Source organism: Carassius carassius, chromosome 44 (genome assembly GCF_963082965.1).
Source record: "Carassius carassius chromosome 44, fCarCar2.1, whole genome shotgun sequence".
Taxonomy (NCBI): Eukaryota; Metazoa; Chordata; class Actinopteri; order Cypriniformes; family Cyprinidae; genus Carassius; species Carassius carassius.
This window is the reverse complement of record NC_081798.1, coordinates 19,468,795-19,489,844: the sequence shown is the minus strand read 5'-3', so window position 1 is coordinate 19,489,844 and position 21,050 is coordinate 19,468,795. Positions and strand designations below refer to the sequence as shown.

Here is a 21,050-nt window from a genome sequence, read left to right as displayed (position 1 = left end):
TTATGCATTATGAACAGAACTGTGCTATTTCAAACATACTGAAATACTTTAGACACGGCGCCAAGGTGGAGCAGTGTTTCTGATCAGTGAAGCGGGAAACGGTGAACCCAGAGTGGAGCTGTAGAGGAGTGATTATTAAATACTAAGAGCGTGGAAGGGGAAATTGTTGACGGTCCACTCCGCTCACATACTCTGATCTACAGAATCTAAAAATCAGGTTAACTTCAACATTTGTCTCAACCAACAGTATGAGTTGGTTTGAAAGGAGATGAGGTGAAAGTGGCAATATGCCCTTGTTTAGAAACATGTTTTTTTTATTTTTAAACCTGCACAAACTGGTCACATGACAGAAGATGCCAAATACGCAGCCAAAAACATTTTGAAACAGATTGGTGCACTGGTGCAGATTTTTCAAAAACGCTTTAGAAAACTGATTCAGGCCAAGTAGCAAAACAAACTTGTAGCCAATCAGCAGTAAGGGGCATTTCTACTCACAATGTGGAGAAGAGAGCGTTCAGTGTACAGGACGGACATTAGCCGAGCCGAGCGACGGAAAGATAAAGATGGGGAAAAACAAAAGAGGAAAACATCTGCGGAACAAAAGAAGGCTTAAGGCAAATAGTAGGTCCCGTGCAATTATTGGATCAGCTTTCCAGTGCTGGAGAGAACTCAAATCGGCAGAAGATCATAAATAGAATACAGCAGCAGTTTTCTTTTGTTGATTTATAGTGTTGCGCCATTTTTTTAGGGAAAGTTTTGGCCTAGTGGTTAGAGAGTTTGACTCCTAACCCTAGGGTTGTGGGTTCGAATCTCGGGCTGGCAATACCACAACGGAGGTTCCCTTGAGCAAGGCATGGGCGCCGCAGCATAAATGGCTGCCCACTGCTCCAGGTGTGTGTTCACACTGTGTGTGTGTGTTCACTGCTCTGTGTGTGCACTTTGGATGGGTTAAATGCAGAGCACGAATTCGGAGTATGGGTCACCATACTTGGCTGAATGTCACGTCACTTATTAACATTCACTGCCACTTACATATATACACACTCACATAAAGGATTATTAGGAACACCTGTTCAATTTCTCAATGCAATTATCTAATCAACCAATCACATGGCAGTTGCTTCAATGCATTTAGGGGTGTGGTCCTGGTCAAGACAATCTCCTGAACTCCAAACTGAATGTCACAATGGGAAAGAAAGGTGATTTAAGCAGTTTTGAGCGTGGCATGGTTGTTGGTGCCAGATGGGCCGGTCTGAGTATTTCACAATCTGATTCTGCTCAGTTACTGGGATTTTCACGAACAACCATTTCTAGGGTTTACAAAGAATGGTGTGAAAAGGGAAAAACATCCAGTATGCGGCAATTCTGTGGGCGAAAATGCCTTGTTGATTCTAGAGGTCAGAGGAGAATGGGCCGACTGATTCAAGCTGATAGAAGAGCAACATTGACTGAAATAACCACTCGTTACAACCGAGGTATGAAGCAAAGCATTTGTGAAGCCACAACATGCACAACCTTGAAGCGGATGGGCTACAACAGCAGAAGACCCCACCGGGTACCACTCATCTCCACTACAAATAGGAAAAAGAGGCTACAATTTGCACAAGCTCACCAAAATTGGACAGTTGAAGACTGGAAAAATGTTGCCTGGTCTGATGAGTCTCGATTTCTGTTGAGACATTCAGATGGTAGAGTAAGAATTTGGTGTAAACAGAATGAGAACATGGATACATCATGCCTTGTTACCACTGTGCAGGCTGGTGCTGGTGGTGTAATGGTGTGGGGGATGTTTTCTTGGCACACTTTCGGCCCCTTAGTGCCAATTGGGCATCGTTTAAATGCCACGGCCTACCTGAGCATTGTTTCTGACCATGTCCATCCCTTTATGACCACCATGTACCCATCCTCTGATGGCTCCTTCCAGCAGGATAATGCACCATGTCACAAAGCTTGAATCATTTCAAATTGGTTTCTTGAACATGACAAGGAGTTCACTGTACTAAAATGGCCCCCAAAGTCACCAGATCTCAACCCAATAGAGCATCTTTGGGATGTGGTGGAACGGGACCTTCGTGCCCTGGATGTGCATTCCACAAATCTCCATCAACTGCAAGATGCTATCCTAATGGGCCAACACTTCTAAAGAATGCTTTCAGCACCTTGTTGAATCAATGCCACTTAGAATTAAGGCAGTTCTGAAGGCAAACGGGGGTGGACAGCAACATATATGGTGTAGAAAGCATCACTGGTTATAATGAGTTTTAAAGTATTTCGTCGCGCCGCACCACTCGTGTCCAGGGGTAGACATGGTGTAACATTGGTTTTGCTTTGTTTCACAGAAAGAATCATTGCCTTGGTTGCGTACATATGTGTGGGGTGGAGCTATCAAAGTAGGGGCATGTTTGTTTTGGTGATTTCAAATGTCAACATTGGCTACCAGAAATTGCTTACCCCATCTTTAAAGTAGTAATGCATTATACATCATTGTAAGAAAACCTGTGAGAATCTAGGCTATATGTTCGTGTGACCCTGATGATGTGACTAAGGCTTGATGGAATGTAAGCCCAAGCGTCCTCGTCCCACCCATCTTAAAAGGACATTTTCGAGTCAAGGCAAAAATCCATTTATCAAGACAATGTTGGAAAAACCCAGTGGGGCTGCGGAGATGTGAGCTGGCAATAGAGTTGACCGACTGGCAGAGACTGGCTATTACCAAGCCTGTTCCAACACCCGGGGTAGGACAAGGACCTTTTTTTTGGTCTCTTTTTTTCCCTCCATGGCAGGAACTCCCAAAGGTGACAACAAAAAAGGAACACAAGATGACCGAAAGTGTCTGTAATTAAACGTGTTGATTAAACTGACAGAAAGAGGACACGCAGAGATGAAAACAAGGTTAAGCAGAGGCGGCAGTGCTGGAAATCACAATATATAACTCGCACTCTGAAGAAGTGGGAAATAATCTATGTCACATTAGCAGAGATGACGAGACGATTGAGATTGTTTTCACTTTGGCAGCATGTCTAAACTCCTTCATATACTAGAAAATCCCAAGGAATGAGTCACCAGAAAATTCTGTTATCATTATTCACTCTAACACCATTCCAAATCCACACCCATATGATGTCCCTACTGTAGATTGGAGTTGGTGTTCCCTCTGCTCTTTCTAAATAATGAAACTAAATGGTGAGCCATTCAAAAATAACAAATAGCACTATGAAAGTACCATAATTTTATTGTAAGACTTAGGCTACTGTGTTTCACATAGTCCCTTTCATTGACGATTGTCAATTGAAGCTTGACAGCACCTGGCCACTAAAAGACTGGCTTAGACATTCTTCAAAACATTCTCCTTATGTGTTCCACAGAATGTTCAGGTAAATTATTCCTTTAAGAGCAAAAAAAATTAAAGAACATGAGAAATTTAAGGTGCTCAGATTTCACTAAAAGCTGAAAAGCTGTTAGAAGGTTACTTCTTAAAAAATAGCATATGTTATTTTGTAAGTATTACTAACACCCCCTTTAGTAGAGGACTATTGATTCTGCTGTGGGTATTTGTAATCTCGGAGTCCAAGCCTACAGGCTATTAAACTTCAAAAAAATAGCATGCAACCTCTGCTCCTGAGCTGGAGAAACTAAACTAAAAACAACCCAGCACTGATTTTTTTCCTTTGCTGACAAGGTTTTAATTTAGCCCTGATTTCGCTTGAGGACACTGAACCGCAACCATCAAAAAGTTCCCAAAATCCAAGAGCTTTAAAATGTATATACATTAAACACAAAGAAAAACATGGGGAGGAGGGGTAAAATGGCATTAATATATGAGTTGGTACTACAAGGAAAGCATCCTTCCTGGATTTGCAGGAATATAATGGGTTTACATAGAACTTAAGTTCAAGTAAGTTTTTAGTTAGAAGTGAATCGTTTTGAAATGTAATCCAATTTATAATTTAGTTATACTGGACATCTAAATACTGCAACGGGATAAATTATAAACACTATATGAAACATACAGCCACAAGTCTTTTGTGTGAGCTGTACTTCTGTTGGCAGCTAATAAAACAAAAGGTCTTCCATGCAACACATTATGGAAAGGATTCTCTCTTTTTTTAGCTTCAATATTCTAAATATATATATATATACACACATACATACATATATATACATACATATATATATATATACATATATATACTAGTGCTGTCAACGTTAACGCGTTAACGCATGCGATTAATTTTTGTCTGGTTTAACGTGTCAAATATTTAACGCAATTAACGCAGCATCCGTATTTTCTGCCATCCGTTGGCTAGCTTTACATTATATGATCACGCTCTTATTCATTTAAATGCTTTTAAACATTTCAAGCACGGCAAGACAAAAGAGAATGCGCTGTCTGTGAATGCCCTTATGTGACACATACACACGTACACGTACACACACACAATGCATAGACAGGGCGCCAGAATCCAGTTCTCTTAAGCGCTTGAACTAACAATAAACATCCCAAAGTGGCAGTTTTGTCGATTATCCTCATAAGAGCAATCTTAAATCATTTATATAAAGTCTAAAATGAACAAAAAGAGTTGTAAGAGAATGAGGCGAGATCCATAGACAGTATATAAACTGTGAGATCCGCGTGTCTGTCTGCTCTTAAAGGGACAGCAGCCAATAAAGCTTCCTGTCAGTAAAGTTAAAGAACAAAGGGAACAGAGAAAATGACTCGCTGCTCTTGACTAAATAACTTTTGTAGCTTTAATAAGGATTAACTATTTAATTTATAGTTTATGCAGTGCAGACTGCATATAACTTTGATAACTTTATTATTAAATTTCTGTATATTTCCTAACTGTTAAGACAGGAAGATTTATTATGGGTTTATGTTAGCATTGTTTTAAGTTTACTTAAATTAAAAACTGTTATATTTTTGAAGCCTAATAATAAATGTAAAAAAAAAAAAAAAAAATCAGTAGCTGTATTAATATCAGTAATACTGGCCTTCATTCATAAAAAGATGCCATTTAAACAAGCATTTAAAATATACTGTCTTTATGTTGTTTCTACATTAATTTGATTAACTGTGAAATTATTACATTAAAAAATATATTAAAAACGTACAAAAACATGTTCTTTTTTATTGCGATTAATCACAGAAAAAATGTGTGATTAATCTAGTTAAAGTTTTTAATCGATTGACAGCACTAATATATACACATATATATATATATATATATATACACATATATACATATATATATATATATATATATATACACACACACACACACACAAATAAAATGCCTTTAAATATGAATAAAATACAATATTTACATAACACATTGCTAAATATGAACAAAATTTAAAAAGAGCCTACTCAAGTCTCAGTCTGAACGCATAGATCGTTGGTCGGTTAAATCAACTGTCATAATTTGTTCAGATCTGACACTTTCGCTGTTTCAAGATACATTATCTAATGTAAGCTTTCAGAAGTACTAAGCACTGTCGCTTATATGAACAGAGACTAACAGACGGAGATAAAATTGAACACAGAGAAAGAGATGACCTCAGAAATGGCACAACCGCACATCTCAGAAGCTTCTGTAAGAGCTTCAGTTGAGGCTGACTTAAGAAGAAAGGATTAGAACAAAATCATTCCAACAAGATGACGACTGACCTTGATCAAAATTCAGCAAGAATAAGATAAGTTATAAGTTTAGGGACTCAACTTATGGATGACAGAAGCGGTTGCGTGAATAACTCTGGACTTAAGGGAAGTGTGGAGGTTTGGGCTACCACACAGTCTGTCTACGCTCTGATTATTAGGATAAAGTACCTGACAGATAAAGAATGTTTTAGTTCAAGGATTTTAAATATTATGCATATAAAATTATAGCTCAAGTATATAACCATTTTTAACACCTAATCTGCACATTTAAAAGGTATTTAAATAAGTTTCTTTGAAACAACACGAAAGTGAATTATTTAGTAATGTCACTTTTTTGTCTAGAAATTGGGTTTATTCTTCTTTTTTTTTTTAAAGTCTACATTCTCAACTTAGAACATCAGAATTCCACTTTAAGACAGGCTTTTGACATGAAAACATATTTAACAGATATTTTTTGGTTTACTTGTTATCTTCCAGGTAATGAAGAACAAATGGGCATATAAAGCAAAAACAGAGAGCAGGAGAGAAAGAGAGAGAGAGAGAGATTTTAAAAGTACTTGCCTTCATACTCGTCAAGCTCCTCGAAATGTATTCTCTGAATTATTGTTCTGGTTTCAAGGTTTCAGAATTACATAAAAATAATTTTCAACAAAAGAAAGAAAGAAAGAAATACTTTCAAACTGGCAAATGCTTTAATATTTTAATATTCAATGCATGTTATTTTCTTAAAAGAAAGGTAAGATTGCTGTCAAGAGCAAACAAGAAATCAGTCACTCTGCAACAACCTCGGAATGGCATATGTGGAAAAATATTTAATTTCCAAATAATTATTAAACATTAATCACATTACATTGAGGCACCTGTGGTGAACCCATCTACACAGTTTCCCGTGATGCCCGGGATGTCATTAAATCTGAATGATTTTAAAAGTCTGTTTACAAGGGTAGTCTGATTAAAATATCGCTATTACCCAAGGTAAGGAACAGACGGTTTAATAACGGCACCGCCTCGAGCTAGCCTTGTGGCTTGTGGGCCCAACTCAAGAGTGAAACTCATCATCCTTTTATGTTTTAAATCTGTGGAAAAAGCCCCAGATCACAGCTAAGCCTTTGACTCCGTCCTAGGGCCTCAATCTGCTCCCTAGATCTTTAGCATCGCAGAGAAAGTCTTACAATAATTCAGGTGCAATGAAACATTTACTCATGCAACATAAAAAAAAAAAATTAGTCTGCAAGGACAGGGCTCTGCATTTAACCCATCCAAGTGCACACAGCAGTGAGTAGTGAACAAACATGCACACACACACCGTGATCACACACCTGGAGCGGGGCAGTCAATGCTACAGCACCCGGGGAGCAGTTGGGGGTTCGGTGCCTTGCTGAAGGGTCTCACCTCAGTCGTTGTATGGAGGGTGAAGAGAGCACCACCTACAATCCCTGCCGGACCTGAGACTCAAACCCGCAACCTTTGAGTAACAAGTACAACACTCTATGCATTAGGCCACGATTATAAGGCCTTTAAAAACAGATTTGATATGGAACCAGGTAATTGTGACATAGAAAATTTACAGTCACAGTGACAAAATTTGGGTTTCTGTTATACAAAATCACAGCTAGGCCAGAGGAGAACTGGTCCCTCGACTAAGCCTGGCTTCTCCCAAGGGTTTTTTCTTCTCCCATTTCTGTCACTTGATAGTGATTGGGGTCCTTGCCACTGACTTACCTTTCAGTAATTTTTCTATATGATCGCATTGACTGACATCATCAGATGAGAATAAAACCTGAACTGAATTAAGCTGGATGATATCACTATCGCCTTCTGCTTTCACATAATCCGTGTAGACGTAAAGGTACTGTAACTAACAGTAGCCTTGCTAGTTAAGTGGCGATGCTACAGTAAATGTGAAATTTAAAGAGAAAGCAAAAATTGCAGGAGTTAAAAAAAAACTCATAAAGCAACTGTCACACTGACATGCGCACAAAATTTCTACCATTAAATTTTAATGTGTGTAACACTGTGGTTACACTGCAAACAATCATATACTTTAAGACACAGACTGAGAGGTTCATGTACTGTGTTGCTGAGTCTTGCTCTCACAATACGAAAAAGTAGACACTTATGATTTGTTTGGCCAATAAACATTTTCCAATGACTGAAATAAAAACTATTCTTTATATCCGAACCCTATTGAACCTTCACTAAGGGGTTCGTAAAAAAAGGAGATGCAGGAGTTGACAGAAATGTTTTGTTAATGCAACTTTTTCCATAAAAGATATTGTCAAGAATGTCAGTAATTAGACAGCTAAATTTTTGGATGTTGTCCTTTAAAGTTAACATTAAACAACACTGCCTCAATTTAATTACAAATAAAAAGCAGCTGACAATAATCATAGACAAAAAACTAAAATATAATAGATTCTGCACTATTATCCAACTCTATGGTCTAAATTTCTTCAAAATTTTTTTTTTTTTTTTCCACGTTATGTCTCACATTGTTTCAAAATCCTATGGCTGTGTTTCTAAATCACACTCTAGGTAAAATGAAGAAGAAGAAGAAGACTGGTGTCTCTCATAAAACTGCAACAAACTAATCTAAACTTTAAAACAGCTAAACTTATTAGCAGCTGACAGGAACTGTCCATGGGGGGTGTAGGGGGAAAATACAGGTCCTCTAATGGAGAGAGCAGTCCTGTCCTATCAGCATCAACACACACTCAGCACAACACAATCCCAGCCCACGTTCCCTCCAAATGAGTTCTTCAATCGCTCAGGCGGAAGGCTAAGAGCAGCAGTATTTACTCTACCCTCTGTCCTAATTTGGTCAGATCATATTTTCATTACATTTCAGTTAATATATTATCAATATAATTAGTATGTTTTTCCATTATCAAATAAGTAATGAATTCATGTTAAGGAATGTTATTATGAAAGCACTGCATTTATTGCCTGCGGCTATGCAGTCTTGATGTGATAAAGTAAAGTGGCATTTACTGGGGCTGATACTTCCTGTCATTGCTCACTGTGGCATGACACTGGCACCAGCAGCAAGAAATAATGCACAAATATGACAATGCAGTCTGCTACTATTCTCTTTATGGACATAACTGGACAAAGAAATAGAAAGCTTGAACTGTACAAAAGAACATTAAATAGCAATTTACCATATATATATATAGGCCTAAATAGCCAAGATCTGCTGATACAGATTACTTTATTATATATATTTTTTCTGTATATATATTTTTTTCTTAATCTGTATATATGCATTTGCTTATTGCAATCGAGATGCGTTTCTTCAGTTTTTCCTTACTTCTTAATGGTTATGTCATTATCTGTAAATGTTATGCAAATACCTGAATTTTGCAAAACGGCCTGAAAGCAAGCAAGGTTTATCAGTTATTGTTAAAAATCAGTTCACCTATAGAGAAAATCAATGGAGTTTTGTTCTGTTGTTGTGTCTACAATATGGAAAACATTAAACAAGGACAAGGTTCATTGGAAGGAAATCACAAAAAAAAAAACAATCAAAAAGCCTTTAGGGATCAGCTTTGAGGGACTGGAAAGTTTAGTATCGCTGATATGAAAAATAAATTTACAGGTTTATCTGACATTTCACAGCAGGAGAACGTAAGGTTATATTAGAGGCTCAACGGACGTTGGGTGAACCGAAAGCCAAAGAAAACATTAAGAACGGCTCCATAAGAAGAAAATACACCTTTTCGAGGTGACCAGTCTTGACTTTAACCTAAATGAGAAATTATGGCATGACTTCAAGAGGGCAGTTGACACCAGACATCCCCAGAAATTGCTAAAATAGTGGTGCAAAATCCCTTCCGACTGATGTTCAGGTCTGAATCACAGGAAATCTTTGGAGGAAGTTATTGCTGCCAAAGAAGGGTCAATCAGTAATGAAATCCAAGAGTTCAATACCTTTTACTTCCCGCACTGCGAAAGTTTTACACCCCGTGTTCAATAAGAACAAGAAAAAGTGTCATTGTTTGGGTGTTAATGGAGTTTGAATTGCTGTTCAAACCTTGAATGAACGAATGGTGGGTGAAAAAATCCCTTTAAACAATAGGCCTAGAAAAAAATTGAGTTATTAAAACGAAACATTTCTTGAAAATGGTATTAAAGTTGATCAAAACCATGTGAACTTACTTGAACTCAAAGAGTAGGCCTACATTTCAAAGGCATATAATTTAAACTAGATTTTAATAAGATTTTGGTCACACTATATTTTATGGTCCAATTCTCGCCATTACCAAACCATTAACTATGCCCTTTGCTGCTTATTAATAGTCCACAAGGTTAGTTAAGGTATTGGGTATTAGGGATATAGAATAAGGTCATGCAGAATATGTGCTTAATAAGTACTAATAAACAGCCAGGAATATTAGCAACTACTTATTAGTGAGAAATGGTTCCTATACTACAATGTTATTATGATTTCTTCCTTTATTGTGGGCACTTATTTTCTACTGAGAAATCCACGGGTTTACAAACTTTCCCTGCAACTGCAACACAGAAAAGAAATGCTTATCCTATTCCGAATTTAGAAATATTCCTATTAGCCCATAATTCTATTAATATTTTAAGTCTTGTCTTTGTTCCCCAACCAAGGTCATATCTGCAATCATTTCAAGTGACTAAAATAGTTTATGCTATACAGAGGAGGAAGACAAACCAGTGAATAAGTGTAGCACAAAACTGCCCTTCCCCCAGAGTCATATAACATGTCTAAGAATGAAATATTCTGATGAAACCCAAAGATCAGGCGCAACTCAAGGGACAACACAAAAATGATGCAATGAACAGATACAATGAAAGAGGTCAGGAAGTCATAGCGCTAGAAATATACCCCGGTTGTTTCACATTTGGAGATGCAATGATATTTTAGATGTTGTATAAAAATACACAGGAGTTGTGTGCGGTTTAAAGGATTGGCTGGTTTCTTCATGTCCGCTGGTTAAAGGACATACAAAGATTGTGGACTTCCATCATTTTCCAGTCGTCCACTAGTCCCTCAAGACCCTGTAATCCCTTTCACCATGACCATCAGATTGACAATGCTATTCATCTGCTGCTCTCTCTCCCAACATATAACCGGCAACACATATATCTGCTGTTGACTTGAGGAAACCAGACTTGCCCATGTGTTGACATGATTTAGGAAGGGAGCTCTTTGTATTTAGCAGGATTAAAGGAGATCTACGGGAACACTTCAACAAAGATGGAACTGGTTGTCTTTGTAGTTTTGCCACTGTCACCACCATCCACTTAGCCTCATGCTGGGATTGGCATCACAACAACAAACACAAAGAGCTACTCACAGACAGTGAGCACCAGCACACTACGGTACATTAAAGGCAACAACATGAAATCAGAAATGACCCATTTTGCTCATAAATCACCAAATATTGCATCAAAATTCAACAATCTAGGAAAACATAATATGTCTACCATATAAGCTACATGATTTAATCAGACATTTTGGACAAAACAAAACAAATAATAAATATAGCTGCAAGCAGCAATTACGGGGCCAAGCACTGCAGCGGCAAATTTAGGAGCTAAGCATGGCACGGAGCATCACACAAAGTCCAACAATGAGCAATTAAACCAATTTTAGGATGATTGTAATTGAAATGGGTGAAAAATCATAAATACAACCACTAGTAATAAGATTAAATGGCCTATCACTTTTGACCAACAGGTAGCACTGTAATCAAATAATTTTGGTGTGTTCTGTGTGAGATGTCAATAACACACACAAAGTTTGGTGTCAATATGATAAAGCATTGCAAAGATACAACTTGAAGTGTCATTTTGGCATCATGGCTCGAATTCGTCGCTGTGGTATACGAATATAGTTTTGTCTATCGACACGAAATCCATAAGATTTTGTCAGCACAGTCTGAAGATCATTTGATTCAAATTTGGTGAAAATCGGACTAACAGTCAAGGAGGAGTTCGAAAAAGTAAGTTTTCAACATTAATCAAAATGGCGGACAGGAAGTATGGCAAATTTTCGCATAATTGGTATCAATGCTCTCGGCAAGACCCAGAGAATATAGGGAGACCATTTTAATTTTAATAGTCTAATTGATTCAAAAGTTATTATCATTTTTGTGATATTTCATTATAACTCTTGACCACAAGGAGGCGCTGCCACCAAACTTTTTGAGTACCTTCAGGGCAAGGAGACGAATATTTTTGTTATTATTTTCATAACGATACGATGATGCGTTCAAAAACTACAGCATTTTGAAGCATAATTCAAAATGGCCGACGCCTAAAATGGCCGACACAGGAAAATTTCATATCATTCGACTCGACATGACTCACCGAATCTAAAGAGACCAGTTGTGTGATTTTTGGCCAAACCATTCAGAAGTTATAAGCCAAAATATGCATTTTTCATATCTCCTGACCACTAGGTGGCGCTGCGTCGAAACAATGCAGGTAGTCTCAGGTCATACTTGTTATAACACACACCAAGTTTGGTCTCAATATGCCAAACCGTTGCTGAGATATAGCCTCACATGCATTTTTGCTTGCTTTTTGTCAAATTTGTTTACGTGTCATTCGACAACGGTTGGACGAATCAACTTAAATTCCATAACTTTTTGCCAGCATGGTCTGAAGATGATATGAGCCAATTTTCGTAAAGATTGAACTATTCGTCTAGGACTAGTTTGAAAAAGTAGCTTTTTCAAAAATTTGAAATTAGCGAAAAAACTAAACCTTGCGATTTTTAAATTTTGGGGTTCATTCGACTTGGCATGAGCCAAGGATTTAGAGGGAAAAAGAATTTCCATTTTCTGGCTTACGGTTCAAAAGTTATTAGCATACAAACATTGAAAGTTTGGACAAGTGGTGGCGCTAGAGAGTAGGAGTTAGAGACTTCAAATTTGCTATAGTTAATGCTGGGACTGTCCTCTATCAGTGTGCCAAATTATACAACTTTCCCGCAATCGGTTCTATGGGCTGCAATAGACTTGCGGCGGAAGAAGAAGAAGAAGAAGAAGAAGAAGAAGAAGAATAACGCCAACGAAAACAATAGGTGCCTACGCACCTTCGGTGCTTGGCCCCTAATAATTTAAAGTCCATGACTTTTTTTTCACAATACTCCGATTGTATTCGTCTGAAAGAATGAAGAATGTCATATAAACACCTACTGTAGGATGACTTGAGGGTGAGTAAATAATGGGGTACTTTTAATTTTTGAGTGAACTATCCCTTTCAAATTAGAATCCAGTAAAATCCAGAAATCACTATTTTTCAGTCCTATAGCATCTATTTTCTTTTTAATATCATGAGAGGAGAAGAAAAAGCCAAGAATTTTTATGATGCCTAACTAAACCAGGAATGACTATTTGCAGCAGAATCTCTTTACATATTAAATACGTAGTTGAATGCAGATTTGCATTTGCTGTCTTCAAATTTGTTCAAAATCACTACAAGACCACCTCCAAATGTGGTTAATGCTTTTAAAAGTCTGACCCAAATCCGTAACCCTAATTAAGAGCAATGTTAATAGTGATTGTTGCCATACCAAACACCTCTAATGAATAAAAAACAGTTCCAGATGAGTGGATACCTTATAGCAGAGGCAAAACTAATTTGCAATATGAAGTCCGCATTCACCTTCTTTCATTCTACCCAGAAAAAAAACCCCAGTTGCACTCTCTTTGAACCTGAAATGCAGAAATATGCCCCAAGTCATGCGCCTTCATGTAAATGTATGAAAAGTCTGTAGCAGAGAGGAGTTGATATTTCAGTTGGAGTTCTAGGGGCCCTCCCCCCACTGCTCTGACAGGCTGACCTTTGACCTCTGTACTGAGAATGAATCCTCTGGCTCGGGCCACGCTGTCAGAGTAGCCGTTCTGATCCAGACTAGCGCTCTTGAACCCCAACCACCCTGACAGAAACACGGTGACAGAATCAGAGCTTCAAGGGTGTGTTTGTTCTGTCATCGATAATAAACACTCCTCTTTTTGCTTTCCTCAAAGCATTCGCATCTCCCACCGAGAGGGGACAGACTGACTGATCAGGGCCTTTCACCTTTAAAGGTCAGGGCATAGAAGCCCCCCATCAACTGATATCAAGGGTACATGTGGGGACTTTGGGAAAAGCTGTGAAGAGAAGAAAAGAAACCCAAAGCTGTTTTGGTGCACTTCTGTAAACAGTCAGTGTCAAAAACAGCAAGTTAGGAAGGTTACACTAACACATATGAGCAGTGTCGGAGAAAGTTACTTTTAAAAGTAATGCATTGCAATAGGTATATTAATTGATAATACTATTGATGAATTTATTGTATTTTATTGCTCTTTGTAAACACACCTGATTAATGTGGTAAGAAAATGTCCAGATATTGTACAATCCAAAACATATTAATGCCAGGAGTAAAGTGGGCCAGACTCTTGAGTTGGGTTCTTTCGACTTGGACCAGTAAGAGACCAAATGCAATCATGAAAGAAAAGAGATCTGTCCCATCTCAAAGCTGCATCACACACGGTCTACCTGTCACCAACATCCAGTGTCTGAAAGCTACACACAGGATCTGTGCCCACTCAATTATACATGAAGCAAACAGAATCAAATCAATTAGGTATTGCTGTGGCATGAATGAAAGGTGCATAATTGATGCCCGCTCTCTTGCATTATACATATCTGTCTGCATATCTCCACGTACCGCTTCCGAGAGAGAGTCAAAGAGCACCGAGGCCACATTTCACCACTTTATTCATTTAATCTACTCATTTGCATTGGCATGAGCCAGACGTGGAGACTGATCTTCAGCTGAAAAGGATCTCTAAGGGTTTCAGTTTTGCCATTAAATAAGAAGGCCACGGTTACCACAGGATGCAAATATCCAGATATTTTCCATCGATGTTAAGATATCAACTGGATTGGATCATACTGTGGCTAGAAAACTCAATATTGGAAAAAGGTTTCTGGTGGAACTACTCATGAGTGGTCATGAGAGTATTAGATGAGGTAAGAGGCAGAGATTTTGGGGTCCATTTCTCTCTTTATATTCTCAGGGCGTCTAGACAGATGGCAGACATTAAAAGGAGGAGCCATGTGATATCTCTCAAACGCACCGCTGAGATAGAGGTAATTAAAATACATTTAATCAAGTTACTCTAATGAAAAATGCAGCTGGACACCCGGTTCCACCTTCTGCTCCCACTGTCACACCTAAACTCTCTAACTTTTGGCCCCCTGTTTACCAGAAAACTGCACTCACAATAATACCTTTTTTCTTTTTGGGCTGTACATATAAAGTGGGGCTGGGTACCATTAACTACAACATGATACAGCACACATCACAATATACTGTACATATCATGATTGCATTTAACAGTCAATCAAAATTGGGTAACAACTAGCAAATGAACGATAAACCACCTGGTTTAAAACCTGATCATATCCATGAGCCAGGGTGATGAGGTTTTGAAGAAAATCTTAAAATGATGTTTTCCAAACCAGGCAAAGTCATCGCAATTGGAACGAGAATGATTAATACTATTTGGAAATGTATGGAAATTCCTGTAATGAATCCATTTTTCCTCTTTATGCTCTTCTGTGAAATATGTCACCTGCTAAATATTGCTTGTGCAAAGTAAAACTTGCTTGCAACCATTACCGTAACAGCGTCTCTGACTGGTGAGTGTTTTTGCTCTTTTAAATTAATGATTCACAAATCAGTCTAAATGATTCATTAGCTAATTCATTTGAATTACCTTATTGAGAAATTACATACAGGAGGATCGTGGGAATTCATTGGTCAAAAACTGTTGGAACAAACACCAACCCTAAACTCGACCGTTATAAACTTTTGGTTGAATGTCCTATTCACTAAAATCAAGGTACAAGTACATGTAAACCTATATATTTAAAACATAAAAATATACATATTGTTTAATAACAGAAAAAAAAAGACTGAAAGTTACTGGGGCTGTTTATTTACACTAGTATGGAATAATAATAATAATAATAATAATAATAATAATATAAAACAAAAACATTAATAGTAGTAATAATACTAACAAGAATTTAAAACAATACAAAACATAAAAATATAGGCCTATTATAAAATATAAATAATAAATAATAGAAAACATTATGAATGGATGAATACTCTAATTATAAATCGTTCGATACAAAAAAAAGAAAACAATTATACAGCATACATAAGGCTTTGTTTTAATAGTAAATAATAAACTGACATTTCAACATTTCACCAAGTTTTCACTCTAGCCTTAGCATGTCTGAATTTATTAGATTGTTTTCATTAAACTCACACCTCATATGATACTGCTGAGCAAGACATATTTTCCGACCATCACATGCTACTACTGATTTGCATGACGCTGTCACAAAATAAAGAGTAATATGTTTACATTCGCCTGACGCGCTGACATAATTCGTTACATAAACCATCTATCACCTCAATATATTTACATAAACACCACATGCGTATTATTAAACACAAATTTAAAGAGACTGTGATCACACCACCCAAATGACATCTCACACCGTCCACACAGAGCACATGCACTCACCTTCCGTGTCGAGGAGGAGACGCTGACTGTATGGGGGATTGTGGGAAGCGTAGTTTTTTAAGCTCACGCGGAGAACAGTTCAACACGCCATAAAACTACATTTCCCATTATGTTGTTGTTGCTGTCTACTACATGCAGGATGTTGGAAGTACAATTGCATGTTATTAGTCATATACTACTTGTACCTTGTTTTACATAACGTTTCAGTGCCGCTGTATTATAGCTATACATAAAAATGTTTTGTCAATAAATAGACTTAGTGGAATGTAACAATAAAAGGCCACCATATCTCACATTAAAACATAATGAGTAGGTAGAACCTAAATATGTTATGATATGTTATTATATGCATTTATTTTGTTTACCTCAGGATGGTGGTGTTCATATACTTAACCACTTGTCTTATTTCTGGTTGATTAAACCAGTGGATTTACAACTCAGGTCTTGACTTCCTGTAGGTTGTCGCTAAAAACATCAAGCTTAGACATCCAAAGGCTACTTCTAGTATCCCAGAAGTCATTAGGTTTCCCATATGCAGTGAACCGATTGATTATTGTAGAGAAATTGATTAGCTGACTTAATTAGAATGGACAGCTGATTTAGCTTTAAATCTGGGGAAAAACCTCCCTGAGGAACATTACATGACTATTAATTAAACACTTAGTTAAACTTAGCCACCAAAGACATTTTGTACTAATCTAAAGAGTCAAAGATAGTGTGCTGGCAGCTGCAAAGTTTATGAGGCCTTTTATAGCTATGTGTAATAAATTTTCAGTAAAGCGAAGGACAGAGTTATTGTTATACCGCATATGACATTAAGAGTCGGACTACAGTGAAAAATGGCATGAATGGCATATTTAAGGTTTGTCTGTTGCTCGCTTCGTATCGAGTGGGATATTGATTTACTGTCATGCAGATGTTGGATAAATGGGGCAACATCTGGATATGACAGAATGACTTATCATAAAACTGCACTGTCATTGGCAGCTGTTATTTCCCCTCGGCAGCCATTAGCTCGCCATTCTTAAATTTAATATATTAATTCAAGTGGCTCCGACAGCAAATATATGTCAGTTTAGGTGGATTCCTGGAAGCCATTGCTATAGTAGCCTAATAATAATACTAATATAATAATAACAGATGCTGAAGCCACATTCTTCTTTAATATGACAACAAATCCATTTAACATGATTTCCTGACTTGGCAAAAAAAAACTATAATAATAATAATAAAGTCTCTAATTTAATAAGGAAGAAAAGAAAAAAGAGTCATGTGGAGCTTCAACACAATATTTTTAAATAGTGAAACATACAAACAAAATTATACAAAATCATACAAGTTGAAGTCTTCATAAGGAGTTTTGATTGACAGGCCATTTGAACAGTCAAAATACAGAATCTGCCATTGTGTCCAACAAACAAACCAGACAGGAGAGAGGATTAACATCGGTGGAGTTGAACTCGAAAAATGGTGTGTATTGACGTCTGTCTGATTAACACAAAACACCTTCTGATGTTCACTCATGTTTATTTCAAGAAGAGATGATCAGTTCACGTGCCGCTTGTATGGAGGCACTAGTGATCTGTCACGACACATTAGAGGAGTAGTTCACTTTCAGAATGAAGATTTCCTTAATATTTACTCACCCCCATGTTATACAAGATTTCATGTTTACAAGACATGATATACAAGTTCATGTCTTTCTTTCTTCAGTCTCGAAGGAAAGTATTACAGGCATGTTCTCCATATAATGGGATTTAATGTTCCTGTAGCTCAATTGGTAGAGCATTGTGGTTGGGGGTTCGATTCCCCGGGAACACATGATAGGTAAAAATTGATAGCCTGAATGCACTGTAAGTCGCTTTGGATAAAAGCTTCTGCTAAATGCATTAATTTAATTTAATTTAATTTAATTTAATTTAATTTAATTTAATTTAATTTAATTTAATTTAATTTAATTTAATTTAATTTAATTTAATTTAATTTTGGCCAGTGGGTTGAAATTCCAAATTGCAGTTTCAATGCAGCTTCAAAGGGCTCTACACCATCTAACTTACTTATGCAACAATTAGCCATTTTCTTAAAAAAAGAGAGAGAGAGAGAAATAGTTTAATTTTTAACCACAAATTTATTCCGATGTGCATGCGCATCTCAAAACATTGCATGCCCACATTGGAAAAGTCGAGCGTGGTTAGTTTTTTGTCGGTATACTTCGGTTCAGAAAGGTAGAGCAAAAAAAACTCCATTTCCTCCTGCAACTTCTCTGCAACTTTCTTTCTTTTGTTCGCATTGTAAACACTGGGTCGGTACTTCTGCCTATGTCTGCGTGATTACAAAGTGCATGAGCTCTAACTACTGCAAGCATTTGTGGTTAAAAAGTATCTAAATTTGTATTTTCATGGAAAATTACATATCGTTTCGCTAGATAGACCAATATTCTTTGGTTGGGCTCATGTAGAGCCTTTTGAAGCTGCACTGAAACAGCAGTTTGGACCTTCAACCCAGGGCCGGCCTGTGGCATGGGCGACATAGGCAGTTGCCTAGGGCACAAAATCACTGTGGGGGGTGCCACAGGAAAGTTTTTTTTTTTTTTCCTTTGGTCAGAAGAGCACCCTCTTCTGACCATCGTGTGCTCCTACACCCATATATTAAGCAAAATAATTTCTGACAGTTAACATAATTTTTGTGAACTGATTAAAATAATGTTAGAATAAAATAAAATTGACATCAACGAAAAAATCATAAGATCTGACATTATGTCATGCTGGACCAATTTACACCATAGACTGTATAAAAACATGGATGTAGTGTCCATGACGTCACCCATAGGTTTCTGAAGAGAGTTTTTGAACCCAAAAGAAGGCGGAGCCGGAGGTCGCCATCTTGGCAGCTCGTCACCACGCTTCACTCTCGGATAATAGAAAAAGGGCAAAAAGGCAGGAGCTGGTTGCTGAAACCACTCCCACCTAACTCGACGGCAGTGACAGCAACTGCAATCCACCTGTCACTCAAGTGGCCACAACCTTAATTATGCAGGACTTTAAGGCTTAATATAATTTAAACGGACGAGTTATAAAAAAAATTCACCCCCCTCACAGTTGTCATGAAGGGCAAAATTAGCTATATAGACCAAAATAATTTTTTTAACCAGGCTGTAAACGTTTTTTTTTTTTTTCTGCTGTAAAGTTGGGCATTTTAACATGGGGAGTCTATGGGATTGACTCCCTTTTGCAGCCAGCCTCAAGCGGCCAGTTGACGAATTAAGTCACTTCCGTATGGGCTTTACGAGAGAGAGCGGGGGGTTGCCGCTTGATTTAAACAATTTCTGCATCATGACGTAATTATAATACATCATCACAATGCATTAATTATGCATGGCACACGCAGTTAAAATAGTTTTGCTATCAGTTCTAAAAAATTAGTAAAAAATGTTAATTTTGAGGGGCACAAGGCAGGAAGAGATGCAAAGAGGAGCTGAAAAATATCAATATTAGAGGTAAAAATCACAAGTACACGCCTGTGTATTAGCCCTTGATGTTCATGCAGTATTTTGAAATAGCCTTTTTAGAACATCTTAACTAACAACAATGACACCATGAAACGTTTTTGCGTTTGAGTTAACGGCTTATTTAATTTTACTTTATCTTCTTTAAAATAAATGTAAGCTTCTGTAATGTTTTCATTTCAGTTACATTACTGCTTGCTTGTAATTCACCAAAAAGTGTCTAAATGTGCTTTGAAAAAAGACCATGACTAGGACTATAATCTAGGAGTCATAAAATGAAATAATTAAGTTTAACTATGCCATTTTCTACTGTATGCACAAAATTAAAATGAAAGGTATGGGTAGCCTATGCTAATTAGACTAACTAGCTAGCTAGCTGGCTAACATCTACAAATAAATTACAAAATGTAGCCGTTATTTTGTTGCCTTTGTTGTCTGTTAGACGATTTTAGGCATTTTATATTGCTCATATTTCTTTTTGTTGTAATAAGTACTTGTCACTGTAGGCACAGTTGTGGGAGTAGCTCGTGTCTGGTCTCTTCGATAAGCTTTTTTAACAGATTCACTCATAAAATACCTACAAGGTGCAACATCTCCATTTATTTAGCCTATTATCACAATTTATTTACTACTTATTAATGTTAATAACCTACTTATCAGTATTTATGTTATGTTATGTTATGTTATGAAAAATCTTTTTGTTTTAGTGGGGAGTGGGGGGGGGGTGGAAATCTAAAATCTCTCCTAGGGCTGGGCAAGCCCTGCCTCAACCTGTTGGCCGTCACTGAAGTCCACTATATGGAGGAAAATGCTGGAATTAGTGCTGTCAAACGATTGATCATGATTAAACGCTTTCAAAATAAAGTTTTTATTTGCTTATATGTATATTGTGTATATTCAGGTCATCTGGCGCAGCATCCCATAACTCTCCTTCTTGGTCAAATAGCCCTTGATGCCTTCAGTGTGACTCTACAATTTTCATAGTCATGAAAATAAAGAAAACTCTTTGAATGAGAAGGTGTGTCCAAACTTTTGGTCTGTACTGTATATATATATATATATATATATATATATATATATATATATATATATATATATATATATATATATATATATATATATATATATATACATATACATGCATGCATATATTTCAGAAACATTAGTTATTTATATATATGAAATATATTTATTATAAATTATAAATTAATATAAATATAGACATGTAAATACGAGTAAATATGTTCAGAATATATACTGTATGTGTCTGTATTCATATATATATATATATATATATATATATATATATATATAT

General features: G+C 36.9%; 1 protein-coding gene across 3 annotated transcripts in view; it reads right to left on the bottom strand.

Annotated features, from left to right (window-relative positions):
• The window catches only part of fhit (fragile histidine triad diadenosine triphosphatase), a 321,635-nt gene extending 305,369 nt beyond the window's left edge, over window positions 1-16,266 (bottom strand). The window contains exon 1 of one of the 3 annotated variants that reach the window (XM_059537563.1): window positions 16,231-16,266. The gene's annotated coding sequence lies outside the window, so the exon portion shown is untranslated. The remainder of the gene's footprint in view (window positions 1-16,230) is intronic. The other 2 variants (XM_059537561.1, XM_059537562.1) reach the window with 2 other exon arrangements.
• Between the last annotated feature and the right edge of the window lie 4,784 nt (window positions 16,267-21,050).